This window comes from Dysidea avara, chromosome 2, assembly GCF_963678975.1.
Source record: "Dysidea avara chromosome 2, odDysAvar1.4, whole genome shotgun sequence".
In the NCBI taxonomy this organism is placed as follows: domain Eukaryota; kingdom Metazoa; phylum Porifera; class Demospongiae; order Dictyoceratida; family Dysideidae; genus Dysidea; species Dysidea avara.
This window is the reverse complement of record NC_089273.1, coordinates 44,422,277-44,449,174: the sequence shown is the minus strand read 5'-3', so window position 1 is coordinate 44,449,174 and position 26,898 is coordinate 44,422,277. Positions and strand designations below refer to the sequence as shown.

At 38.0% G+C, this 26,898-nt stretch overlaps 1 protein-coding gene across 1 annotated transcript in view; it reads right to left on the bottom strand.

The window, feature by feature from the left end:
- LOC136247441 (uncharacterized) overlaps positions 1-26,898 on the bottom strand; it is a 248,238-nt gene that overhangs the window by 28,319 nt on the left and 193,021 nt on the right. The window lies entirely within an intron of this gene.

Genomic DNA, 26,898 nt, shown 5'->3' with positions numbered 1-26,898 from the left:
TCGCTTGTCCAACTGCTCAGATTTTCTATCTTATTTGGCGGGAAGCAGCTACAAGTACTGGACGTGGCCTGAAAGGTAACAGATTGATGCATCTGTTGTGTAAATTTCATATGCATACTTGCTATCCTTGGAGAGTTATGCTGGCTTCAATTCTTTAAAACCGTTTATCTTGAAACTTCTAATGTGCGATTTGGATCGTTTTTCCAAAATCCAGTCACATATTACTATGTTTATTGAATATTATATTCTCTGGTTGTTCAGTAGTGGTTCCACGAAGAGATGCTGTGTAGAATTAGAAAAATGGAGCGGATCCAAAGAACCATGCACTTACTCTGAAACAATTCCTTGGTGTTTTATTATAACCCTTTTAGGTGCTATGTTTTTTTTATTTGGCTTGTACTGTTTCTTACAGTATTGCACAAGTGCTGTTACTTGGTGGGGAATGCTTATCATGATGTAATTGAAATTGTTAAAATCAATTACTGTAAACTTAAAATATAAAAATGAAGTAGGATTCTAGTGATAAAATTAGCGAAACAATAGATAGGTATGAATAATGATAACATACATAGCTATGTGGAAAATTCCTTCTTTGTCACTGACCAGATAGTGATAACATGCTAATGTACCACATAACTATGTTTTAATAGCTAGCATCATCCACTCTGCTTGTTTCACTAAGTGGAACCTAATTCTATTTTTAACAGGTTCATGGCCACAGCCAGGTAAAAGGTGGCCATGAGGATGCACCCAAAATTGTTTTCTGAAAAATGTTTGGCTGTCCACACCCACACTTGTGTGGTAAAGAAGCTTTTTGCTGATAGCAGCCAGTGTGAGCATATATAAAATCAACCAAAAACAGCTTATAGCTGTAAAAAAAAGTGCGTGTCCAAGTAAAGCAGAGTAAACTGCGACAAAAAGTAATGATATCCTAATGCGGCCATGTGTGAGGTGTGCAAGTTGTAAAATTAATAATAGCTAATCAGATAGTACAATGTTATTGTTAAAGTGTTAATGAGAACTATGTGATACTGGTTTTTAAGTGTGAGTATCTTCATAAATACCACACAAATTTGATTCTCAATAAAGCAATGTGTATAGATTCTCTGATAGCAATAAATAGTTTGAGTTTGGCCACCTTTCTTTGTTCGTAGCATTGCCGTATACAGGAAAGGCAGCCAAACTCAAACTATTTATTGCTATCAGAGAATCTATACACATTGCTTTATTGAGAATCAAATTTGTGTGGCATTTATGAAGATGCTTACACACTTAAAAACTAGCAGCATCACATAGTTCTCATTAACACTTTAACAAACATTGTATTATCTGATTAGCTAATATTAATTTTACAACTGGCACACTTCGCACATGGACACATTATGATATCATTACTTTTTGTCGCAGTTAACTCTGCTTTACTTGGAAGCGCACTTTTTTTACAGCTATAAGCTGTTTTTGGATGGGATTTCAATACTTTTTGTTAGAATAAGCATACACTGTTGATAACAGTAGGTGAGTTTCCATGGTTTTGACAGAAACCCCAGATTACAGTGACAGGATATTAAAATATAATTTTAGTAGCCAGGGCCACCCACATGGGGGGGGGGGGGGGGGGGGGGTAACTGGGGAATTTTTCCCCCGGCCCCAGCCTGAAAGGGGCCCCTTGAATACCTGTTTAAAAGATCGATATACTCTAATAGAGCAGTCAGGATCTAAATACTCTAATAGAGCAGTCACAGTATTCTTCAGAGGAGCAGTGTAGCAAGTTATAATTAAGGATATATGATTGGTGATGGGAAGCTATTGTCATTGTCAGCATGTAATGACCTTTTTTTCTTTTGGTCTTCGACTTACTGAAGTGATTCATTCAGAGTGGAACCCTTCCTTGCCCTTGGGCCCCTCTTTAACTCTTTGCCCTGGGGCCCCTAATTTCTCTGAGAGGCCCTGTTAGTGGCATGCAACTGCAGTCAACTAACACCCATTCTAACTAGTAAACCCTTAGTAACACTTTGCCTTTCATCTTGTACTGCATTAAAACGATCAAGATACTCTATTAGAGCAGTCACAAAGCAGCTGTAACACAGCAATCAATATTTAGCATAGTTACAACTTCTGCCTAGCATTGGATTGTATAGCTCAAATTACTAGCTACTTACAGACTTTACAATATAAAAATATAGAAATGTGACTGTTCCATTAGAGTATCTCGATCTACTTCAAGCATTGACTAATTCAAATGAAGAAGCCACGTCCCTGCCCATATCAATAAGAGATCTTGTGAAATGAAATGAGAATAGTAAAGAAAAGGCAAGTATGTACAGAGACAATAGAGGGGCGCGTAATTATGTCCTGTTGTAAATAAACGCTTTTAAAATTTATATTACTACTAAATAAGCGCACCAGAATAGGCTTGCAAAGCATTGCTTGTCTTTTCGTGTTGAAGGGATTTGGTGAGTTTAACTATACATGTATCTGTGTTGTAAAACTTAATTGTAAAAAGGCAATTAGCACACATCACGATAAAACATGTATTTGTCACGGTAGAGTCTCTCATGATTATGCACCTATCAATGTAATCCCCGACTACCACTAATATGGGCTGAGGGTGGGGGATAGTCGGGGTTGGTGGGGGGATTGATCGTGAACTTTCCCCGAGGTAGTGGGGAGTTGTAAGCTTACCAGTGTAATGCCCAAAACATTTCTTAGACTGTATTCCACAAACATCAGATGCTTCGTATAAATTCCAATTCTTTAGATCATGTGAGTATGTGGCACGTGCGCACGTCATTCGTGTAGCTACAGTGGCGATGTTTAAACCACTCGAAGGTGTCGAACAAAAATATGCATTAGTTTCACTAGTTACGATGAGTGGTCTCAGAACCAGGGTTGTCAAATTCACTGGCAGCGTTAATAATCTTTGGTCTGCTATTTTAGAATCCTTTAATGATCTATTGCAGCACCTTGACAACCATGTAATCACTTTGCAAGTCCGTGACGACAGCTGGGGAGATAAAGAACACCCTGTATTTGTGGATTTAATTGATGAGGAGTGTGAAATTCCGGACAGATCTGTTGTTTACTTTTATATTCAAAAATCTGATAGAATTCAGGCTGAAGTGTGTGGTGGCTCAGGCATGCCAAGTGTTTCCACTCAGTCAGTGAGTTTTCCTCATAATACAAGGTTTTGTGTGTGTTTTTCTATTCTATTTAAAGCTGTCATATAGACTGCATGTTGCTGGCTGTTAGCTCAGGCCACCATTATTAATTGTAAGTCTTGAATTTTTTGGGGTTATGAGATGCACAGGCGTCAAGGTAATCTACTGGGGGTATCTTATTCAATAGATTATGGTTGCTAGGTATCCTACATGGTATTTGCAATTGCATGCCATGAACTTTTGGCAGAGAAGTACACAAGCCAAAGGAGGTTGGTCACATCATACATATAGCCCAGTGACATATTGCTCTATGTGCAACATGGGTGCTTAACACTGGTGCCATTATTACTATTAGCTATTATGTAGTTTTGTCCGTTCACAAAAAGTACACATAAGGAAGTGTTTGTTTCTTAGCCAGGAAAGCTACATAAATTGTTGGGTGGTTGAAAGTAAGATTCTAGCTAGGAGCCGTAATTTATCACTATTAATCACATAGTGATTTAGTTTTCCATACATTAGTCTCAATAGTAGGAGTGCAATTAATCCCAAATTGCATGGCCTTGTTTCTGTAATTGCACTGTAAAGTAGCCAATAAAATAGCAGAATAACAGAAGCCTTTTAAGTGCAACAAGAAAGTGATATACTGAATAGCCAATCAAAAAATCTGACAATAGAAGCCTTTTAAGCACAACATATGTAGACATTTTGAGTAGCCAATCAGAATTGCTGACATGTGAAGCCTTTTAAGTGCAACAATAAATGATGTAATACAAAGAAGGATGATGCAATCACCTGGTAGAAGTTAATAGCCACATAGAACTGGATAGATGTGTACTACAAACCATGAAGGGTGGTCACTATGTGATTAGTAGGCAATCACACACATTTAAGTGCAATTGTGGAATAATTGCACTCGTAACAGCCAAAATTGCACTCGGCTTCACCTCGTACAATTTTGACTGTTACTCGTACAATTATTCCCTAATTGCACTCAAAATGTGTGTGATTACCTACACTAATTTGCACATTAGGATATGTCATATCAATACTAGGTGCCAGAGTTAGAGTTTGACAATGCACGATAAACCTCCTCTGTACCAAGTATTTTAAATGTGGATTTGTAAGGATACTTTAATAAGCAGGATCATTATGCATCAGGTTGAATGTAGAGAAGATCCTGGATCCCAGGCTGTGTGGCTCCTCAGGCACTTTGCCTTGACTGGAAGCTGCTTGTTGATCAAGTCACCACCTGGTCTGGGATTATTTCTACATTCAACAGAGTTTTAGTAACACTCCCTGCTAGATAGGCTTTCTAGTGAGATAGTGACTAATAGAATAATAATCATCCCACAGTTTAACAACCTAGAAATTCCTGCTGTAATTTAAGCATCATAAAAATCTATCACTTAATAGTGCAATAATCCTGTGATTAGTCTGTGTGGTGGACACAAGGGGGTAGCCCTTACAAAAGCATAAGTAGCTGCTCCCCTGGGTTGAAACTTACCCAGCAACGATAAGTATCATAAACAAGCTCTTTGCTAGTATTTTGATTTACAAACCTAATTTGGGCTGTACAGATGACAACAGGTGCTGGGTAAAAGTAGTCCTGATAAAAGAGATCTAATCCAAAACAGCTAAGCTGTAAAAAAACAGTGCGGCCCTCAAAAAGGCTATGGTGAAAAAAGATGTGAAATCCAAGGTGGCGGCCAAGAAATGGCTGTGATGGTAGATTAATGGTAAAAATTTTAATAACGACAATTCAGGTGAATTTTAGTGCCGCTTGGTCTTGGCAAAAAATTCACCTAAATTGCCGTTATTAAAATTTTGACCATTAACCTACCATCACAGCCATTTCTTGGCCGCCACCTTGGATTTCACATCTTTTTTCACAATAGCCTTTTTGAAGGCCTCACTGTTTTCTTACAGCTTGGCTGTTTTGGATTAGATTTCATTTCTTTTTGTATTTGTATACCACAGCCAGCTTTGGGACTTTTTAAACCTGTCTTTTTCTCTACCACAAGTAGAAGAAAAGATGAAGCACATGTACTTTAAATATTTCTGAATTTATCAGTAAATGTACAAATTATATATATAATACATATATTTATTACAGAACTCTCCATGGTGGTTTCTTTGTAACTGAACACTCTACAAGGTGACTTCTTCTTGCTGCCCTCTCTACAGGGTGAATTGTTAGCAGCTGAACAATCTACAAGGTAACTTCTTCTAGCTGATCTCTCTACAGGGGGATTTGTTTGTAGCTGAATTCTGTGCAGGTGATTTGTTAGTAGCTGAGCTCTTTACAGAATGGTTTCTTTGTAGCTGAACTCTCTACAAGGTAACTTCTTCTAACTGATCTTTCTACAGGACAATTTATTTGTGGCAGAATTTTCTACAGGGTGATTTCTTTGAAGCTGAACTCTCTACATGGTGGTTTCTTTGTAACTGAACTCTCTACAAGGTAATTTCTTCTAGCTTATCTCTCTACAGGGTGATTTGTTTGTAGCTTAACTCTCTACAAGTGATTTATTTGCAGCTGAACTCTCTACATGATGGTTCTTTGTAGCTGAACTCTCTACAAGGTAACTTCTTCTAGCTGATCTTTCTACAGGGGGATTTGCTTGTAGCTGAACTCTCTACAAGTGATTTGTTTGCAGCTGAACTCTCTACATGATGGTTATTTGTAGCTCAACTCTCTACAAGGTGACTTCTTCTAGCTGATCTTTCTACAGGGAGATTTGTTTGCAGCTGAACTCTCTACATGATGGTTTCTTTGTAACTGAACTCTCTACAAGGTGACTTCTTCTAGCTGATCTTTCTAGAGGGTGATTTGTTTGTAGTTGAACTCTCTACAGGTGATATATTTGCAGCTGAACCCTCTACATGATGGTTTCTTTGTAGCTGAACTCTCTACAAGGTAATTTCTTTTAGCTGATGTCTCTACAAGGTCACTAGTTTGTAGCTGAACTCTCTACATGATGATTTCTTTGTAACTGAACTCTCTACAAGGTGACTCCTTCTATCTACAGGGTAATTTGTTTGTAGCTGAACTCTCTACAAGGAAACTTCTTCTAACTGATCTCTCTACAGGAAGATTTGTTTGTAGCTGAACTCTCTACAGGTGATTTGTTTGCAGCTGAACTCTCTACATGATGGTTTCTTTGTAACTGAACTCTCTACAAGGTAACTTCTTCTAGCTGATCTCTCTACAGAGATTTGTTTGTAGCTGAACTCTCTACAGATGATTTGTCTGCAGCTGAACTCTCTACATGGTGGTTTCTTTGTAGCTGAACTCTGTACAAGGTAATTTATTTTAGCTGATGTCTCTACAAGGTCACTAGTTTGTAGCTGAACTCTCTACATGATGGTTTCTTTGTAGCTGAACTCTCCACAAGGTACCTTCTTCTAGCTGATCTCTCTACAGGGAGATTTGTTTCTAGCTGAACTCTCTACAGGTGATTTGTTTGCAGCTGAACTCTCTACATGGTGGTTTCTTTGTAGCTGAACTCTCTACAAGGTAATTTCTTTTAGCTGATGTCTCTACAAGGTCACTAGTTTGTAGTTGAATTCTCTACATGATGGTTTCTTTGTAACTGAACTGTCTACAAGGTGACTCCTTCTAGCTGATCTTTCTACAGGGTGATTTGTTTGTAGCTGAACTCTCTACAAGGAAACTTCTTCTAGCTGATCTCTCTACAGGGAGATTTGTTTGTAGCTGAACTATCTACAGGTGTTTTGTTTGCAGCTGAACTCTCTACATGATGGTTTCTTTGTAGCTGAACTCTCTACAAGGTAATTTCTTCTAGCTGATCTCTCTACAGGGAGATTTACTTGTAGCTGAACTCTTTACATGATAGTTTCTCTGTAGCTGAACTCTCTATAAGGTAACTTCTTTTAGCTGATGTCTCTACAAGGTCACTAGTTTGTAGCTGAACTTTCTACATGATGGTTTCTTTGTAACTGAACTCTCTACAAGGTGACTTCTTCTAGGTGATCTCTCTAAAGGGTGATTTGTTTGTAGCTGAACTCTCTACAAGGAAACTTCTTCTGGCTGATCTCTCTACAGGGAGATTTGTTTGCAGCTAAACTCTCTACATGATGGTTTCTTTATAGCTGAACTCTCTACAAGGTAACTTCTTCTATTGATCTCTCTACAGGGCGATTTGTTTGTAGTTGAACTCTCTACATGGTAGTTTCTTTGTGGCTGAACTCTACAAGGTGATTTCTTCTAGCTGAACTATCCCTATCCATAGTTGCATGAACTCCCTATAAGGTAAATTTTTCTAGCTGATCTCTCTACAGGGTGAATTGTTTGTGGCTGATCTCTCTACAGGGTGACTTGTTTCTAGCTGATCTCTATACAGGTTACTTGTTTCTAACTGATCTCTTGAATTCTCTTCAGGGTGACTGCTCTATTAGGATGACTGCTCTATTAAAGTATCTTGATCTCGCACTTGCTGCACCAAGTTGGATTTCGTGTTATAATTCCGTGGCTTTAAGTCTGATTCCTCTACACCATGGAAGAGCCTTTTTAAGATGATTACTCCTTCTATACAGCGATTTTCAAAGCATTCGCTCTAGCGGTTTATCTGGTAGGCATATTAGCTAATCTCGATTGCATAATTGTTATACACTGTTGGTTTTTTCGTTGTATCTTCCTGGATTTTAGCTCGATTTCTTTCAAACCACAAGAGGTTTGAGGTTCAATAGTTAATCTATTCACCCACCGATTTTCAGCTTCTTCCCATACGCGGTTTACCCTGTAGGTGTGACAACATATTGGTGTTATTTTTCGTGAATAATCGATCATAACTCTTTTCCTGTTTATCGTATCCTAACCAAAGTTGGTACAGAGATGCGCCTTTATACCCCCCTTCTGTGTGCCAAATTTCAAGGCAATCAGATATAGCGTTCGCGTTTTATAGCAGTTTTTGTAAGTGTGCAAAAAGAGGAAGGAAAATAAGAAGAGAAAACAAAGAAACTAAACCAATTTTTGAAGTCGCATATCTCGGGAACGCTTGAAGCGATTTAGCTCTAATTTGGAATGTGGAGTGTTGAAGGTGGAGGGAGTATCCACAGTAAACATCGTCTTGTTTCATCAAGGCAGCACAGAGCTACGGAGGTAAGAAATTGCGTTTTCTTTCTTCCTGTCAATATACTCACGGGTGTTACGTGCCGGCTTCTTGGGCCGCACGACACACTACCGTGTGTCTTGATTTCACTGTAATTGATAAACTTATACACTTACATAGTATACAGTGTACTATTCATGCATATACGTATGTATATTACCGTATAGTGGAAAATATTGGCGGCAGAAAACTTTGGCGAATTTAAGTACAATTCGCCAAAGTTTTACCCTCCAAATTTAACCAAAGCAACTAAGCCAGCGAGTATCCGTACACGTGATCTGGCAACACGACGCGGCGAACGCTATACAACAGTTGTTAAAATGGCCGGTATTTTAAAGTTCTTCAAGTATAAACGTGATGTTTCCGCTTCATCTACACCCAGTCTGCCAGAGCCAAATGGTTCGCTAAGGAAGAAAGTGTCACCCAAGGCAATTGAACTGGCGAACGCCTAAGTGACAAAACTGGTAGGCAATACTCCACATGGCAGAGGTCCTTATTTATACCTCACTGGAGCCCAGAGATACGAAGTGGGGAAGCGAGCAGCGCAATATGGTATGACAGACACGATGCGATACTTCGCAAAGAACTATCCTGATTTTCCAGAGTTGAAGGAAACTACAGTAAGGAGGCTGAAAAACCTTTACAAGTCGAACTTACTGCAAGCTCCGCCACTGAAGAAATCGGATACTGCTGATAGTGATGAGGACGAGGATATTAAGAAGAAGCCCATGGAAGTTAAAGAATCGGCTCATAAAAAGACCGGTCGGCCATTGCTAATTGGGGAGGAGTTAGACCAGCAAGTACAGCAATATATAAAGGACTCAAGGAAACGTGGTTTATCCATTAACACCTCTGTTGTAATTGCTGCTGGTCATGGCATTGTGATGGCCCATAATGCAAATCAGCTGGCTGAAAATGGTGGAACAATCAAGCTAACAAATGACTGGGGAATGAATGTCTTAAAACGAATGGGCTATGTGAAACGGAAGGCTTGCACCAAAGTAAAAGTTGACCCTGAACAATTTGGGAAGCTGAAAGAAGATTTTTTACTAGAGATTAAAAATATTGTCACAATTGATGAGATTCCTGATGAGCTTATTTTAAACTTTGATCAAACAGTTTGAATTATGTACCTGTAACACCTTGGACCATGGAAGAAGAAGGAGCCAAAAGGGTAGAGATACTTGCTAAAGATGATAAGAGACAGATAACAGCAGTGTTTTGTGGCTCAATGACAGGAGATTTTTGCCACTTCAAATTTATGAAGGAAAGACTGATCGGTGTTTACCTCAATATGATTTTCCATCAGTGTGGCATGTCACACATTCAGACAACCACTGGTCAAATGAAATAACAATGAAGTGATATTATGAGAAGATTATACTGCCATACATGAACGAAAAGAGGAAAGAACTCAAGCTATCAAATGACCATCCGGCTTTGTTAATTTTTGACAATTTCAAGGCTCAAACAACTTCCTCCATTCTCAAGCTATTAGATAGCTATAATTTGGATATCGTTTTATTGCCAGCCAATTGCACTGATCGGCTACAGCCCCTGGATCTATCGGTTAATAAATCTGCCAAAGACTTTTTACGCTCACAGTTTCAGGACTGGTACGCCAAGAAGTTACATTCACAATTACAAGAACAACCTTCCAAAGTGATTCCAATTGATTTGAAAATGGGCATAGTGAAACCTTTAAGTGCTCAGTGGATGGAGTCGATGTTCCAATATTTTAAGAACAATCCCAGTATAGTTCGAAATGGGTTCAAGGAAGTTGGTATTATAAACTGGTTGTCTGCATAATTATTATTGCTATACATGCAGTGTCATAATTATTTAATCATTCCATACTTCATATGAAAAAATTGAATGCCAGCAGTATTTGATCATATAACAAAAACAATTCCTAAGTACAAATCAACATCTTATAGTGATGAGAAAACTGTAAAGTGCTCTTCAGTGAGGCAGCGTACTAAATGAGCTCTCATATCTCCTTGTTTCGATTTTAATTTACTAGGATTAATTCCATGGGCTATAGCTGTTGCAAATGCAATGGTTTAGACCCCACAGTCAGTAGCTCCTTTCTGTTTTTGAGAACGTGCCACCTTTACTCTAATCTTCTTAGAGCCACATTGAGAGAGATTAGTAATAATGCATTCTGTCTCCTCATCACAGCTATAAAACAGGGAGTCGTACACTTTTACCTCCCCAAGAGCGCAGTTTAGAGTTGATGCAACAATCCAGTGCTGCCTTGATTTGCAATGTATTATTTGCAATTTGTTCTACACTGAAGTTTCAGTAAGCTCTAACTTCTTCTCTTGGTATAAAGGTGAAGCAAAACCATTCAACTTGGGGAATTGGTTGTTTAGCTGTGACTGAGCAAAATTTATCTCTATATCAGTTAACAGTTCTCCCATGATTATACCCTCAAGGTTGATAACCTTAGCCCTTTTAGTGGGTGGTTCCTCTAGGTCTAACTCATGACCTACCGGTAAATTTATCATTTCTTTAGTTCCACTTGTTGAGTCAGGCTTACTGTGAGTAGGCGATGTGTTGGACATTTCCTGTGGCTGTGCTTCCATTAATGCTTATATTCTTTCCTCTGAAGCTGTCACATCTCTCATTACATCCAAACATAAAGTACATGTACCTTCAATTAACTTCTTAGCCTTAATGCCTTCCTCTCTGCTGGTTGCAGTTAACGTCAATTTTTCCGGTATTTCGAGACCACCTTGCGGTAAATCGGCGGAGTATCTTCTACTTTCAGCTACTGTACAAAGAATTGTACCCCCTCTTCTAACGAACAAAGAATAAATGGCAGATATTCTCAGTGGTATGTGCCCAACGACTCTTTCTTCTCCGCCAGTCTTTTCTTGACAGCTACGGCGTATGGGTCATGGCTATTTCCCAACTCGCAACAGCACGTAAGCTCTTCTCCTACAGCAGGTGCTCCCCTAATCAATTGATACTCATGGTAGCCATGGATCATTGACTCGAACGTAAACGTGTATACCATGCAAGATGCCATGCCGTGACACGCGGTACTACTCTTTACAGTGCGCACTAGTTTACAGAGGATTCCAAAGATTTACCATTTCGTTTGTAGCGCCTAGTTTGGCACGGCCGCCCCTTCGCATAAAGAGGAAGGCCATGCCAGACTAATGATACTTATGTTCAGCTTTACTCCGACGATCCTACGATAATTTAGCTACATATTTCACAAACATTTTCCCTCGCCAATATCCTATTTTTGACAATTCGCCTACGTTTTTTCCACCAATACGGATTTTTAGCAATTCGCCAAAGTTTTCCGCCGCCAACGTTTTCCACTATACGGTATACATTTATAGCTAATCCCTGAAGATTCCAGGAGCACACCAGGTACACTATCATCATCTTCTCAGCTGCAACTGTGCCTATTCCAGTCTGGGATAGCCGGAGACCACAACAGGTATCAATAAAACTTTTTTATGAGTGATTAGTTTAAGCAGCAGCAAACACTGAATTGTTGTTATTATTTATCTGTATTATGTATATTTGTGTAGGATTCAAGTGTTCCACATCCTGTGACAATTAGCGAGAGTCTGTCTAATAAAGATATTAAACAAAAAGCTATTATTTACAAAAAAGAAGCATTACGACCCCTCAGTGAATATCAAAAGTTGATCAATACAACGGCACAAAATATTTGTTTAAAAAATCCTTCTTTTCTTGCCAGTCGCCAGAAGTTCCTTGATACAGCTAGAAGTCAAGTGGACTCGATATATCCCTTTAAGAAGGGAAAACGCCAGAGTAAAAGATATAGTGAAACTACACAGTCTTCCACAAACGACCAAGGCTAACATTTGATGCTAAAGTAGATCGTATTAAAGGTTTGTAAGATGAAGTGAAAAATATAAAGGAACAGATATCATACAAAGAAAAAAGAAGAATGATGACTGAAAATGTAAAAAACTACAAAAGTTGTGATGACATTACAGAAGAAATTGCTAGTTTATCAAAACAAAGACAGGAACTTGAAAATGAACTTACTGTGTTGCAGAAGAAGAGTAAAAGAGCTGAGTCATACCAGAACAAGAAACTCAGTTCCAGTCAAGACTCAGCTGAAGCTTTTCCCAAATCTCGGCCATACCGAAATTTGTGGAAGCTGAAGCCAAAAAATCCTCAAAAGTCTAAGATCATATGTGAAGTATCAAACAGCAGTGAAAGTAATGATAATACTGTCATACTATCTGATAATGAAAGTGATGCACAGACATCTAATGATCAATCGCTATCCATTGACCAATCATCATCATCATCTGTGGAGCAGGTATCTTCCAATGATCAAACAGCTTCTGCTGACCTAATATCTACTGTTGATGAAATGTCTGCTGTCAACCAAACATCTGCCACTGAACAAACATCCGTACACCAACCATCTTCTGCATCTCAATCAGCTACTGACCAAAAAACGTTTTTTTTTTAGCAGAGCCTCCTTGTGCTAGTTTGACTAGTACAGGGAGGCCTAGAACTGACTTTGTTAATATTTATCATTCTTATGTTAATCGCTCATTATCTCATTTTGAAGTCCTTTCTAATCGTGTTTGTATTAGTAAAATGAAAGATTTAAGCCTTAAAGATTATACTTTAGCTAGAGAACAGTACTGTAAAACTCACCACGACAATTGTATGGAATATCCAAAAATGATTAAGCTGCAAACATTGTACTTGAGAGTGGTATTACTCCACTTAAACTATTGTTTGAAACCTGCTTCCCACATGTTACTTATCAGACTGCCAATGCAAAGCGTAGATTTTTACAGATGCCATTGGCTGTTCTCCTAATGAAAATCAACCATGAAAATCCAAAGTTGTTTATGATAGAACAAATTCCAGGAGTGGACTATGAGAAACTTATAGACATTTGTGAAATGCCAAATAGCACTACCAGTTCTAGTTGGTCCAAGGCTCAACTTCAAAATTTGTTGACACTTGCTCAAAGTGATCGAGAAAGAGAACTTGTTAGGTATGCCACATTTAAAGCTTCTGGATTGACAGTATCAGCAGCCAAGTGTCAATATGGTTTTGGTAATATGAATGAACAAGCTGCTAGAGTAGAAGCTTTTATTAAAGAGTCTTTACATATTCGAGAAACTATTAAACATTTGAGTGAAGATCAAGAAACTGCGGTAATGCAGTTTACTGGAATTTATGATTTAGATTCAGATAGCTGTTCAGAAGTGGATTCTTTTGATTCTGACTGCCTACCTGAAAGTAGTGCAGATAATTTAGATTTTCCTTTTGATGAGGTGGTTGCAGTGCTATTTGAGAGTAAGTTTAATTGGTTTGAGGTAGTTGACAAAATCATAGAAAGATTTGATTGTGATGACGAACAGCCTATTATAAATCAGCTGTCCAAACTGTTTCCAAAGTTATTGGAAACATGCCAGACAACTCATGATAAAATGTTATTGAAGCAATCTTACCAAGCATTTTTGAACTACAGCAACTCCCATCAATTAGAAGCAGAGAGATGCATAAATTCTTTGAATAGTTTTATTGTAACTGACTCAGAAAGGGATGACCCAGATCAATACATTGGTCTTAACGAAACAAGTGAGAAACCAAAGGCCATAATTACAACGAAGAGGAAAACAATTAAACAGAGATCACAGTACTTGATCAGTAAAGCTATTGCTAGTCAAAACTTTCTTAAGAAGAAACAAAGCTGTCGCATAAATACTATTGTAAAAGACTATTCTACTATAGGCAAGATTTTTGAAGATTTTGTCCAAAGTTGTAACGTCGGAGCCGATGCTTGGCGCAGAACAGGAGTGTTAACATTTGATGAAAATGTTCGTATTAAATCAAACCACATACAGCAGGATACGTGAACATTTGATGAAAACATTTGGACGGAATTTTGCTTATGGTACTATTGTCGAATTGTGTGTAGCAAGGAACAAGAGACGAAAATCTACAAAGCGATACAAAGGCTTGGCAAAGGTTACATCTAGAAGAGCTCGCAAGAGGTTTATGCTTAAATTTAATCCAGATACTCACTGGAGTGCAGCATTATACACTGGACTAAACTACATACAATATAAAGATGGCCATAACATAGTAAACATCAACAGAGATGATGCTGCTGGCTTTAGGCTAGAGACTATGGCCACTCACCATTTGCATAAGAGCCCAGTAGTACAAGGCCATGAAGCTCTAACTACTTATACAGACTATGTTAATCCGTACACATCCATTCTGCAAACTACATCTTATAATTTTCAGCAACAGATAACACTGCAGAAATGTGTGCAGGGGTGGTAAAAGAAATGGGTGTTTACCCAAAGAACCCTTTTCAACACGGCGCTGATTTAGAAATGCTAGAGCGTACACCACAATTTAAACCAATGTTTTTTAACCCCAATACAAATTCCAGAAAAGACGTTGAATGTTTCTGAGTAGATGGTGCCACTGTTGAAGGACCAATTCATGAAGAGGTGCAGTTTGTGTGGACAGAGAGGCATTTGAAGTATTCTACGTGGCTCAAGTTACTTGAATCGTGTAGAATTGCAAAATAGATGCATGGCATTGGTTCATGCCAATGTATTTATACCATCAACTTTAGGGGGAACATGTATGGGTCCAAACACTGGAAAGATTGATAAACAAAAGTATGAAAATAATATGCAACTGGCTACTGATGTTTACATTAACAGAATTAACCAGGCTCCATGTGGAGACACCATTATTCATTTATACCGTGGAGCCAATTCATTAGAACATCAAGAAACTCGTAAGTACTTTCTACAGTATGCTAAGGGCACTAAGAAGCAAAAGGAAATACTGAAAAAGGAGAAGCCAGAACTATATGATTATTTTGACGAGGTGTGGCAGTTAAAGGAATGGCATAGCATCAAAGGGTTGCCTTCTCGATATGTATTTTTTCTTATTAATTTTGTTGTTTTGATTCCTCATGTTGCCATCCTGTGTGCAGAAGTGGACAGAAGGACATACCATTATGGTATAGTGGAGGACCACTTATTACACATCTACCCCTACCTATTCCTGACCCTGCCAGACCCTGGGGTAATGTCAATTGTAGCGAATGTAAAGATGTTTGTACCGGATATTATTTACCGCCTCAAGTGTCTTTATTGTCACCAGCTTCACCAATGAAAAGACCTCCATCAACAATACTTAAGGAAAAGTTTGATAAACTAACATCCTACCCTCCACCTGAATCAGTTTGCAGTGGAATTGCAAAAGAAACATTACTATCAGTCAATGATGTAAACATGTGGTTTGAACATTCACATACAATTAAAGAAAATCGTAGAAGAAGTGCTGCTAAAGTGGCTGAAACAAGAAAACGCAAGAAAGCTGGACAGAGTGTTAAAACTACTTACTATTGTGCAGTATGTTATCAAGAATACCAAGAGTTTACATGAAAAATGGATTGGCTGTGACTTGTGTGACAGATGGTTTCACTTTGAGTGTACAGGAATTACTGAAGAACCTGATGAATTTTTATGTGAAGAATGCAAACATTAAGTAATATTAATAATGTGTAAACATTAAGTGGTGTGTTTTTATAGTACAATATCATTTTTATCAGCGGCTATGATACATGGATGCATGATTGTACAAATCCCCTCCTACTCCGGGGTCCATACCTGGGGGAATGGTCAGGGTATGTCGGGGTTTCTACCACAAATACAGCCCCAGTAGGTGGGGAATTGTAATTTTCAGTGATGCAAATCCTCACCTTCCCCCACTTCAGCCCATATTAGTGGTAGTCGGGGATTACATTGATAGATGCATTATTAGACATTGGACAAGGGTAAAAAATTTACTGCTATATTTAGAGGTTGTAGCATTTGTATATCTTAGTATCTTAATAAATAATCCTCCATGATCACTAATCATTAATAGTACACTGAAAACTGGTCATTATTCAGGCCGTAGGGACAAAATTTTCTGACCTAGCTTATTAAAGAAGTGGCTGCATTTTCCAGCCTTAAAAAAGGTAAGAAGCATGCTATTCTAACTGGCTATAGAGATGGATTTAGTGTGTGACAGTGTATAAGACAGTGAGTGCTGGCAGCAAGGGGGCAGCCAATCTGTTAGAGCACCAAAGGCACTGCTTCAGATGTAGGCAGTTGTCAAAGTGTAAAAATTTTCACTATTGGTCCTTATAAACTCCTGACGAAGAAAGTGATGAAGTCATTATCCATAGGATATATATTTTTCAGAGAATCCATTTCAGTTCTACAATATAGTAGCCAAGCATAAGACGAACATAACACAGCATTCCAGTGGTTTAGTGGTGACCACAACACTGCCTGAGTTAGACTGTGGCGAGATTTGAGACTACCAGAAGCCCTGGAATGCCTTCAACACATGAAATACCAAATATCTAATGCCTGGATTTCATCCACAGTGGACCTGTCTTGGTGGCCACTTGTACAGAAGGGAAACAGCTACCACACAGTCTTGCAAGCGAATCAGCTAATTGCCACATCCCTTAATTATCAATTTGTAAAATCTTGAGCAAAATTGTGTGTGCGAGCAAGTGCAATATTGTGCATCGGCAGTGCCGTGTATATGGTTGCCATATCAGATACTACCTAGCAGTGACACATCATGAGTATTGAAGTCACAATGCGTTACTTTATCATCCATCTAAATACAATCCTGTGCCAAAAACAGCCCAGCTGTAAAAAAGGCGAGGCCAAGAATGCACAAGTACATGTTGATGGAGTAACCAAAAGACATATATCAAAATCTGGCCAAGAAAGCATTTACAGTATTAGCACTTTTGTGCATTCATTTTCTATATGCTTCACATTATCACATCCAGCTAGTTGTACATGTGTGCTTGCAATATAAACAATACTACTGAGATGATAAAAGATATTACACTGCATCGTTATCAAAATTAATTTAACTAAAAATTTACGATTAGTTTCTACTTGGCCATCTTTTTATTTTAATATACAGTGCAAAAAGATGGCCAAGTAGAAACCAATTGTAATTTTTTAGTTAAATTAATTTTGGTAACAATGCAGTGTAATATCTTTTATCATCTCAGTAGTATTGTTTATATTGTAAGCACACATGTACAACTAGCTGGATGTGATAATGTGAAGCATATAGAAAATGAATACACAAAAGTGCTAATACTGTAAATGCTTTCTTGGCCAGATTTTGATATATGTCTTTTGGTTACTCCATCAACATGTACTTGTGTGCATTCTTGGCCTCACCTTTTTTTACAGCTGGGCTGTTTTTGGCACAGGATATCACTACTTTTTGTTGAATAGAGAACATACAGTTAGGTATTATATTACACTGCATGCATGCATGCATAATAACAGCTTCAGCAACAGATTAGCTAGCTAAATTAGTAGCAAAAGCTTCCAAGTTCAGTGTTTAGAAGCACTACTAAAGGTGACTTGCTAAGAGAAAATTCATTCAAACTGAAAATAATGTTCAAACTCCTGCAAGGGCTCACGTGATATCTCGCGTGATGTTTCACGTAAATAAGAACTGGCAAAGTTGAGGCTACAGTCTTAACTGTTCTTGCTGAAGCAGTGGGTTGGTGATATAACTAGTCTAGTCGAAATCTGTGCGTGACAAGTGGAGCCGAATCAGCTGTGAGTTGTTGCTGAATGTATGCCTCGGAATGGACATGAAGCCTGACAGCACTGAATGCATCACACTATTCTCCCAGCAAATTGCCGGCTAAGTTCGTGTATAACTAAGTCATTGTAAACGACTATATAACTATCGTCGTAATTTTTTAGACAGGAATCTCCCATGCCATAGCAGCCTCCTGGGATTATATACTATGCTTGTGTAGGCCAGAGCCTCGTAGCTGGCTTGTTCTAGCTGTGTGGGTCAGACCACGAACAAGTTAAGCTGAACCCTGAGAGAACAGCTAAAAATGGAAGAGGATATTTTCTCAACGTTTCAACCATTTTGGTTGGTTGAAACGTTGAGAAAATATCCTCTTTCATTTTTAGCTGTTTTCTCAGGGTTTCAACCATTTTGGTTGGTTGAAACGTTGAGAAAATATCCTCTTTCATTTTTAGCTGTTTTCTCAGGGTTCAGCTTAACTTGTTCGTGGGATGACAACAAAGATGTCAAGAGCAAACAAGTGCTTCCACCAACAGTTCAGGAAAGGTTAATAGGCTATATACTTTTATGGCTTCCTATAATATATGGTGAAAACTTTGGCTATAAATAATGTGTTAGGCATTTGAATGATTAGCGGGTAAGTCAATACTACAAATGAGTTTATATTTTTGAGGGCTCAGCTCAATGCGTACATACAGTAGGCCGTAATTACTATGCATCGATTGATTGATGTGATAATAATATAAGCAGATCTGAGACGACCATGGACCCTACTATATAGTAACTGGGCAGATATATAGAGTTATGTATACTCTGATATAATTGTTGAGTGTTGTAGTTTGCCAATGGTCAAAGTTAAATTAACCATTTTAGATAGCTTTTTGTGATGTTGAAGGTGTCAGGCAAACTCCAGTTAGGGACAGGCAATAAAAGATTATTTTTCAAAACAGGAGAGGAACATGCTTAGGCCCGCAAGTACTTAATCTACTTACCCCAGTAGATGCATCATATTATATATAATGCACATATCAATGTATTGCCCTACTACCCCCCCCTCGGGCATATATAGGGCTATAGTGGGCACAACCGAATGTTAAATGCCCTACGGTAGGACAAACCTATTGTGTCAAATCCCCACCATTGGCTCCAATTGCAACGTGGGGGATTTGACATAGCGTAGAAAAAATACTTGGGTGCTTAATGAATGATTGTCAAATGCCCCATAGTGAAGCAGCAGTTTCATGTCAATTCGCCTTGTAAAGCCCCACTTACAGGCTTTACATCCAAGGGGGGTGGTGGGGTAACACATTGGTAGGTGCATAATGAGTTTGCATCATAAACCTTGTGTTAAAATTTAATCTGTCTTGCTTTTTTCATGCTTATAACAGCTAATGTGCTTATTCTCAAACAATCAGGACTGGAAAACCTACAAATTGTCTTCTACTTTTATCTATCAACTATCCAATCACTGCTAGTTTATTAAAATTTACTTTGCTGTTGTGTAACTTGTTTACCATTATGCTATAACCATTAGTCCCTTCTAGTTTATATGTCTCCTAGCAACAAAAATTGTTATAACAACAATATAGGTGAGAACCATAAAACAAGTCAAGTAATATATTCCAAAATTGGTCATCAACTGCTGCAGTATGCTGAATACATCTTGGGAATGGCTATGTGGGATGCTCACTTTAACAATAATCATAATAGTGGAATTAAGTGTTTGTTGACATGTTAGTCTAACTATACGATTACATGTTTTTAGTTAGCTGTGCCTTACCATACTGTATCCCTTTCTGTATATGCAGGGTGGATACTGATGTTGTGACTGTTGGCGGGTGAGTTTATTGTCAATGGACAAATCCCGCAAATGGTGAAGAAAAGTTAATAATTATGTGGTACCAAGACCCCACAACTAAATTATGAACTCTTGGCGGTGCTTCATAGCCAAACACTAGTGTATCTGGCTTCTTGTGCTATTGTAGTCATTTTAAATTTTATGGGATCATCATAATGTAAATATTTACTATTACAGTATATTCATGCTATCATTAAAGAGTTTCTATAATCGTGGGTTAAGTGTTAAAAGGTGATGCGCTGATGCTGGCTTTTTAAGTGAACACTGATGTTTCACAGGCACTGAAGGGCTGGGGCGGGATTAAAGACATGCACGGGTAATGTAGCAGTAAATTACTTCAACTATATCACAACAGTGAGTATGAAACAGCTGGCTATAGCTATGTACGGCCTTGCATGGGCTGGAGTCACGCTATATAACGAGTCAGTGGAGGCATACCGTGGCGAATTTAAAACAAATCAGTGACTGGACTCACAATTAAACCAAGAGTTAACAGCACAATGTTTATCAAATCAGCAAGCTACCTATGGCTAATGACCTTGCCCACTTCCACACTGTATGGGTTTGGGAATTGGGGCGGGCGCCTCACACCTTGACGTCATGGCGGCAAGCTTGAATCTTCAAAGAGCACAAAAGCGATCTCATAAACTAATGAACAACTTTTAGCGAAATTAAATGTACAGATACATTGTGTAAAAAGCCCCTGATAGCGGCAGCCTTTTTACAATACGACTTCATGGTTGAAAGAAAATTGCTCCAATGGGATGCAATGACGAAGAAAATGAAAAAAAGAACAATGCACATTTGAATAATTAATTTAATTAATGCATTGTAAATGGGTGGGTGATGGAACAAACTACTCCCAACAATAGTGTTGTTTTAGTACAGCAAATTCATTTTAGTTTAGTTCTAGTTCTAGTACTCCAATTCTGTCATAGTTTTAGTTAGTTTTAGTTCTAGTATCCCAATTCTACCATAGTTTTAGTTAGTATTAGTTCTGGTACCCCATATTTCTGTAATTTAGTTAGTATTAGTTTCATTTTAGTTAGTGTTAGTTTTAGTGTTAGATATCTTCACATATACTAACCTTGGTAGCACCCCCTAAACTTACAGAAACTTTAGATTTGGTGTTTTGATGTTCAGCACTATTTCCACTTACCATTGTGCACAAATGAACAAATGCTCTAATAGAACTGAGCTTAAATAACCTAAATAGGCAGAATTAATGCTGAATAGCAATGTTTCAGAGGAGGTTGGACACGATACAAGCACTTCTGAAATTTATTTCTGTTAATTGCATAATTCTTATATATGACAAGGAGTAAGTGATAGAAGAAATGTTTAGCAATATTCACATCATGTTACCTTGTGCTTCTTAAGATGAACAGCAAATTCTTATTGCAAAGCGGGTGTGTGAGTTTCTAATTCTCTTTTCGATTCTCTGTAAGGCCAAACTAGCGGCGTCCGCTCTTCTTTTTCAATACTCTGAGAGGCTTTGTTAGCATGCACATTGCTTTCTTCGACAATCATTGTGTTTAAATACACGTACATAAGGCGTTCCTATAGTATTACACATGGATTCCACCCAGCGAATGCTTACACACATGATCCTGTAGATTTCAAGAGAAATTTACGAGCCTGGAGTAGTGGGGTTGAATGGGGTTGACCGGCTGAATAGACTAAACTTGAAGTGCACTCTCGAATGGTATTTGTGAAAACTTTCGTGGACGCTTGGTTAAACTTTCAATACAAAATGTATGCACTCATGTGTGCATGTCCAACCTCCTCTGACAATGTTTATGGTAGCATTTGCAGGCATTTGCAGGCATTTTCAGGCATCACCATCTTCAAAGAAAAGTGTTAAGTGGTTATAGTGTACAACACCCTTTTATGTAGGATTGCTTGAGAAACCTTTTAGTTAGCTCTAGTTCTTGAACTAAAAGTTTTAAAGGTTTTGGTTTAGTTCTAGTTTTTGAACCAAAACTTGACAGAATTTTAGTTTAGTTTTAGTTTTAGAACTAAAATAGACCACAATTTTAGTTTAGTTCTAGTGTACTAGAACTAGAATTAAATTGCTGTACTAAAACTAGATTTAGTTCTAGTTCCTTAGAACTAAAACAACACTACCCAACAATTCGCCTGACTTTTTGTGTGGTAGTTACTCATTATACAGAGGTTACATGCTTCTGGTTTCGAGGCGGAATCTTTTAGTAAGGCTGAGATTTCGCCATGCGGATTTTAAAAGATTGCATAATCGATCCCTCATGTAAATGACTCACAGTAGTGGTCGCGTGTTTATTATTATTGTGGGCGCGCGCTTTGTGCTTCTTGGCCTCGCAACTCACTACCGTGAGTCTTGATCTCTGAATGTGTCATTTTGTATACAGAGCAATCTTCCACAAAAAGTGATCTGCAGGTTTCAGTGTATATTGTTAACCATTAATATTGTTCACCATTGTGAACTGTATGTACAGTGAAACCTCACTTAGCAGCCACCTCTGTAATAAGACCACCAATACCGTGAGTCTTGATATATATATATATATATATATATATATATATATATATATATATGTATCATACACTAAGATAGTAGTGTATAGTAGGGACCACAAAGGAGTAGGCGTCACCCACAAAATAATATCACCCAAAAAACAGCCTCGATTTCCCCTAACGATGATCAGGCAGTATAGGTTAGGTGAAACTAAGCCCAAACACACTTTCAGATCGACCCGAAACGTTTTCAACAAGTTGCTATGGAATTTTAAAAATAATTTATTTAAGGGAATTTTCTACTGACTGAGTAAGTAAGTAACTGACTGACTGACTCACTGATGTCTTCAGACAAGCGTAACCCGATAACGGCTAAGGCTACGGGCTTGATTTGTGACTTTGCTTCAGCCCGACAGGTGCCTTTTGACATACCGCAGTATGTACAATGCATTCTTCATGGACTTACCAGTGTCCTCCTTTGTGTCCCATTCATCTTTGCTGACAGCGAAAAGTGTCAATTTGGTGATAGCACGTGATGGCTTCCCTTCGTAACGGAAATCGTCCGTATTTGTCATAGTGGCTATTTTGATATCAGAGGTGCTTTTCAAACAGTTCTTGATTCATACTGCTGTGTAACAGGTTGAACATAGCCGACAATGAAGCGTAATGGATACTTCACTTTTCAGACGATAATTGATATAACTGGGGCGTGCAGCACCATTTCTTTCTTTCGGTATGCGTGGATTGCAGAGGTGCTTTTTAACAGTTCTTTATTCAAAATGTTGCATAACGGGTTGAACATAGCTGACAACGAAACGTAATGAATACTTCACTTTTCAAATGACAATTGGGGCGCGCGGTGCCATTTCAGATGCGGTATGCATGGGTTCACCAGTTATAATTATTATTTACAAAAAAAGTTTGCAAACAAGTATGCAGAAAAACTTGGAAATTTCAACTAGAGTAGGGACCATAACACATTGATAAAAGTACTGAAACAAGCTGGAGTAATGCACGATATTAATTCACAGTAAAACAATAAGAAGTGTTATATCCCTACTGTGCTCAAGATACCATGATGGAAATACACAGTAGGGATATATAACACCTCTTATAGTTTTACTGTGAATTAATACCGTGCACTACTCCAGCTTGTTTCAGTACTTTTTATTGATGTGTTATGGTCCCTACTCTATTTGAAATTTCCAAATTTTTCTGTGTACTTGTATATATACAGCTGTATATACATGCCACACAAAAACAGCCAAGCTGTGGAAAAATGGTGTGGCCTTAAAAAGCCTGGGTGAAAAAAAGTTGTGAGATCAAAGATGGCAGCCAAGAAATGGCTGCAATGTTGTTGATGCTAATAAATATTAATAATGTACACAGCCATTATTAAACTTTTAAGCATTAACATCATTGCAGCCATTTCTTGGCTGTCATCTTTGATTTCACAACTTTTTTCACCCAGGCTTTTTAAAGCTGCACCATTTTTTCACAGCTTGGCTGTTTGGATTACATTTCTTTTTGTACTTTATAAGGCCACAAAACCAGCCTATGGCTGACTTTGAGGTTTGTTTTTACTCGCATTTCTTCTTTTTTTCTATGTAGATACAATGATGATTATTGAAGACAGACTTATAAATGTATTTCAATGCATGATTTAATTCAATATTTGATAATATTATTGTAATAGTCTAATAGAGTGCACATTTTTTTGAGGACTTCTAATAGAACATACATAGAATGTTCTAGAACAATTTAGTACTTCTATTGGTAGATCTATGAAATTACAAATGTTTGATTATTAGCAGATTTCAACCAGAAATTTCATTTATAAAGCAGAAATTAAGTGAGGTGGTCAGCCAAGGTAGTAGTGGTTCAGTGGATAAGGATGCAGGTGTTAAGTATGGAGGTCCCTGGTTCGAACTCTAGTAAGTTTGTTTTTGTTTTGGTTTTTTTTCAACATTTTTTGCACACTTTGGTTTACCCAGCGGTGACTGCTCTATTAGAGTATCTTGATCCCGCAATTTTACACTTGCTTGGTTTTTACTTTGTAACTTTTTCGCTGTAATGCTGTTGCTATTCAAACTGTAAAAGGCACTGCTACAATGATCAGCCTATCCACACACCAAGTTATTTCTATACTCAGTTTACCCTGTAGCCATGACAGAAGTTTGATCTTTTTTATGTGAATAAATGCTCATAACTCCTTTAATATTCCTCAGATTCACAACAAACTTGGTATGTGAATCCACCATTACACGCTCTTCATTTGTGCCAAAGATCAAGGCAATCGCGTTACACATTTGCATTGTATAGTAAGTTTTGCAAAGTGTGCGAAAAGAAATCGAAGCCCTCGTATAGGCCCGTATGGCATAAGAAAAAAAAAAGAAATTAAAATGAAATGAAATTTTGAATGCCCATATCTTGAAAATGGCTGTTGCAAATTTAATCAAATTTGCTGTGTGGCGTACCCTACCTGGGGGACAGCTATAATGCAAAATGGTGTGCTTTGGAGAAGGGGCCATGGAGCTATGCACGCACGAAAAGGCTGTTTTCTTTCTTCCTGTCAATATACTTATGGTGTGGTCACTGGCTTTCTTGATATATATATATACATCTTTATTAAATTTACAGGCAAGTAAGCTTTACTCTGAGGTATTATACATAATTCCAGTTCAAAACACAGAGGGCAAAACTGGTTATGAGTATGGCATGAAGAGTAATTAGGAGTGAACTGCTTTGTAGCAATAACAGCACTGACCTTGTAGTTTACAATAAATTTCACATCTATGGCTCAAAGGCCCCGGGGGGGTGGGTGTCTTTGAAAGAAATGTAGAGCAGAACCAAGATTTTGTCAAAATGATTTAGATTTTGTAAAGAAATTCCATAGATATACTATAAAAGAGTAAAGAAGACAGTTCAGAGCATTAATATTGTTTGTAGTTTAAAGTGGTTTGTTTGAGTTATGCTTCCTTAGCAACAAAAATTGATAATTAATTATTATAAACCGCAAATTGTAAATTACAGGTTAGAAAATGATATTGCTTATCTAGTTAAGTTGGAAGCTTACTAACAGTCTGCAAGCTGGGTGAGCATGATTTGCTCAAGATGTCTCCTTTCTCCCATCAGTTGCTTTCTCAACAACTTGCACTGCACAAACAACATTCTTAGTATAAATGACTGTATGTAAGATTCATAAAGTACTATATGTACAACTGGCAGCAAGGTAATTGTTTTGAGGTGCTGTAAAAGTAAACTACCACATTTAATTTATAACTTCAGGCTTTTGTAATTTACACTGTTATCATATAACTGACATCTTGCCTCATCTGATAGTCACTCCCATAACTCAAGTATCAAGCACATTAGCTGTATGAAGGTAAGTTTTAGTGAGTTTGAAGTAAGCTAGGATCAGAGGGTTGCCTCAAGCTGACCAAAAACTTAAAAACTTAATTCACACACAGAGTGAAATTGAAAGAAATCCTTATGCTTAATGGGCAAACCTACGTAGGTTAACACTATAGGGTTGGATTCTTCTTTACCTCTAGAGGTATAGTTGCTCTTGGTTGATATTTATTAGGTAGAAACTAAGAGAGGTGGTTAGCTGGGGTATAGTATAGTGGTACCGATTTTTGGTTCTCACTTTGAGATTCCAAGTTCAAAGATACACGACCATTTTTCTCTAAGTTTTATTTATGACCGCTAGACAAATATCCACTACCTAACTTTTAATCCTTGACGAAGATAGGCACAATTTTGGCCTACAGTGCTACAGGCCCGTAGCCAGGGGGGGTTCGGGGGGTTCTGAAGAACCGCCCTCTTGGAAAAAAGGTCCACAATTTTTGGTATACAAGTCCAAATTTTCAGGAGCAAAAGTCCATTAGCTACAGTTTACTAGATACCACTAATAAGAAACTAAATTAAGCGCTTCGAGTAACTCATTTATTGCATGGATTAAATGCAATGCAAGATCGAGATACTCTAATAGAGCAGTCAACCACTCTAATAGAACAGTCACAATATTTGGACCTTTACTAAAGGTCCACTTTTGGTCAAAAAGAATCCCCCTTTCAAAATCCCTGGCTACGGGCCTGTCACACCCCATATGTACTAGCATAGGATTTCCAATATAAAAATTTGACTTCTGAATAATTTGCTAACTGCTGTTACATGTTGGACTAACTCTCACTCGAATACAGCTGCAGTGGAAATAAATTCCATTACCTTTTTGGGATAGAAATTCATCGAAATATCTGCAAAATCCGACATTACGAGCTGTAACTCGCAGAAGCCTTGATCCTTTATCGCAATACTGGAGTTCAACCTTCCCCTGTGAGTAAACCTTAGCTAACTGCTGTTACATGTTGGACTAACTCTCACTTGAATACAGCTGCAGTGGCAATAAATTCCATTACCTTTTTGGGATAGAAATTGATCGAAATATCTGCAAAATCCGACATTACGAGCTGTAACTCGCAGAAGCCTTGATCCTTTATCGCAATACTGGAGTTCAACCTTCCCCTGTGAGTAAACCTTAGCCTAAAAGCATTGGTAGTTTAATTGGTGAGGTGGGTTTTCTGTCGCTGCATCATTTGAGCATGATTTTGGGCTACAAAAACGG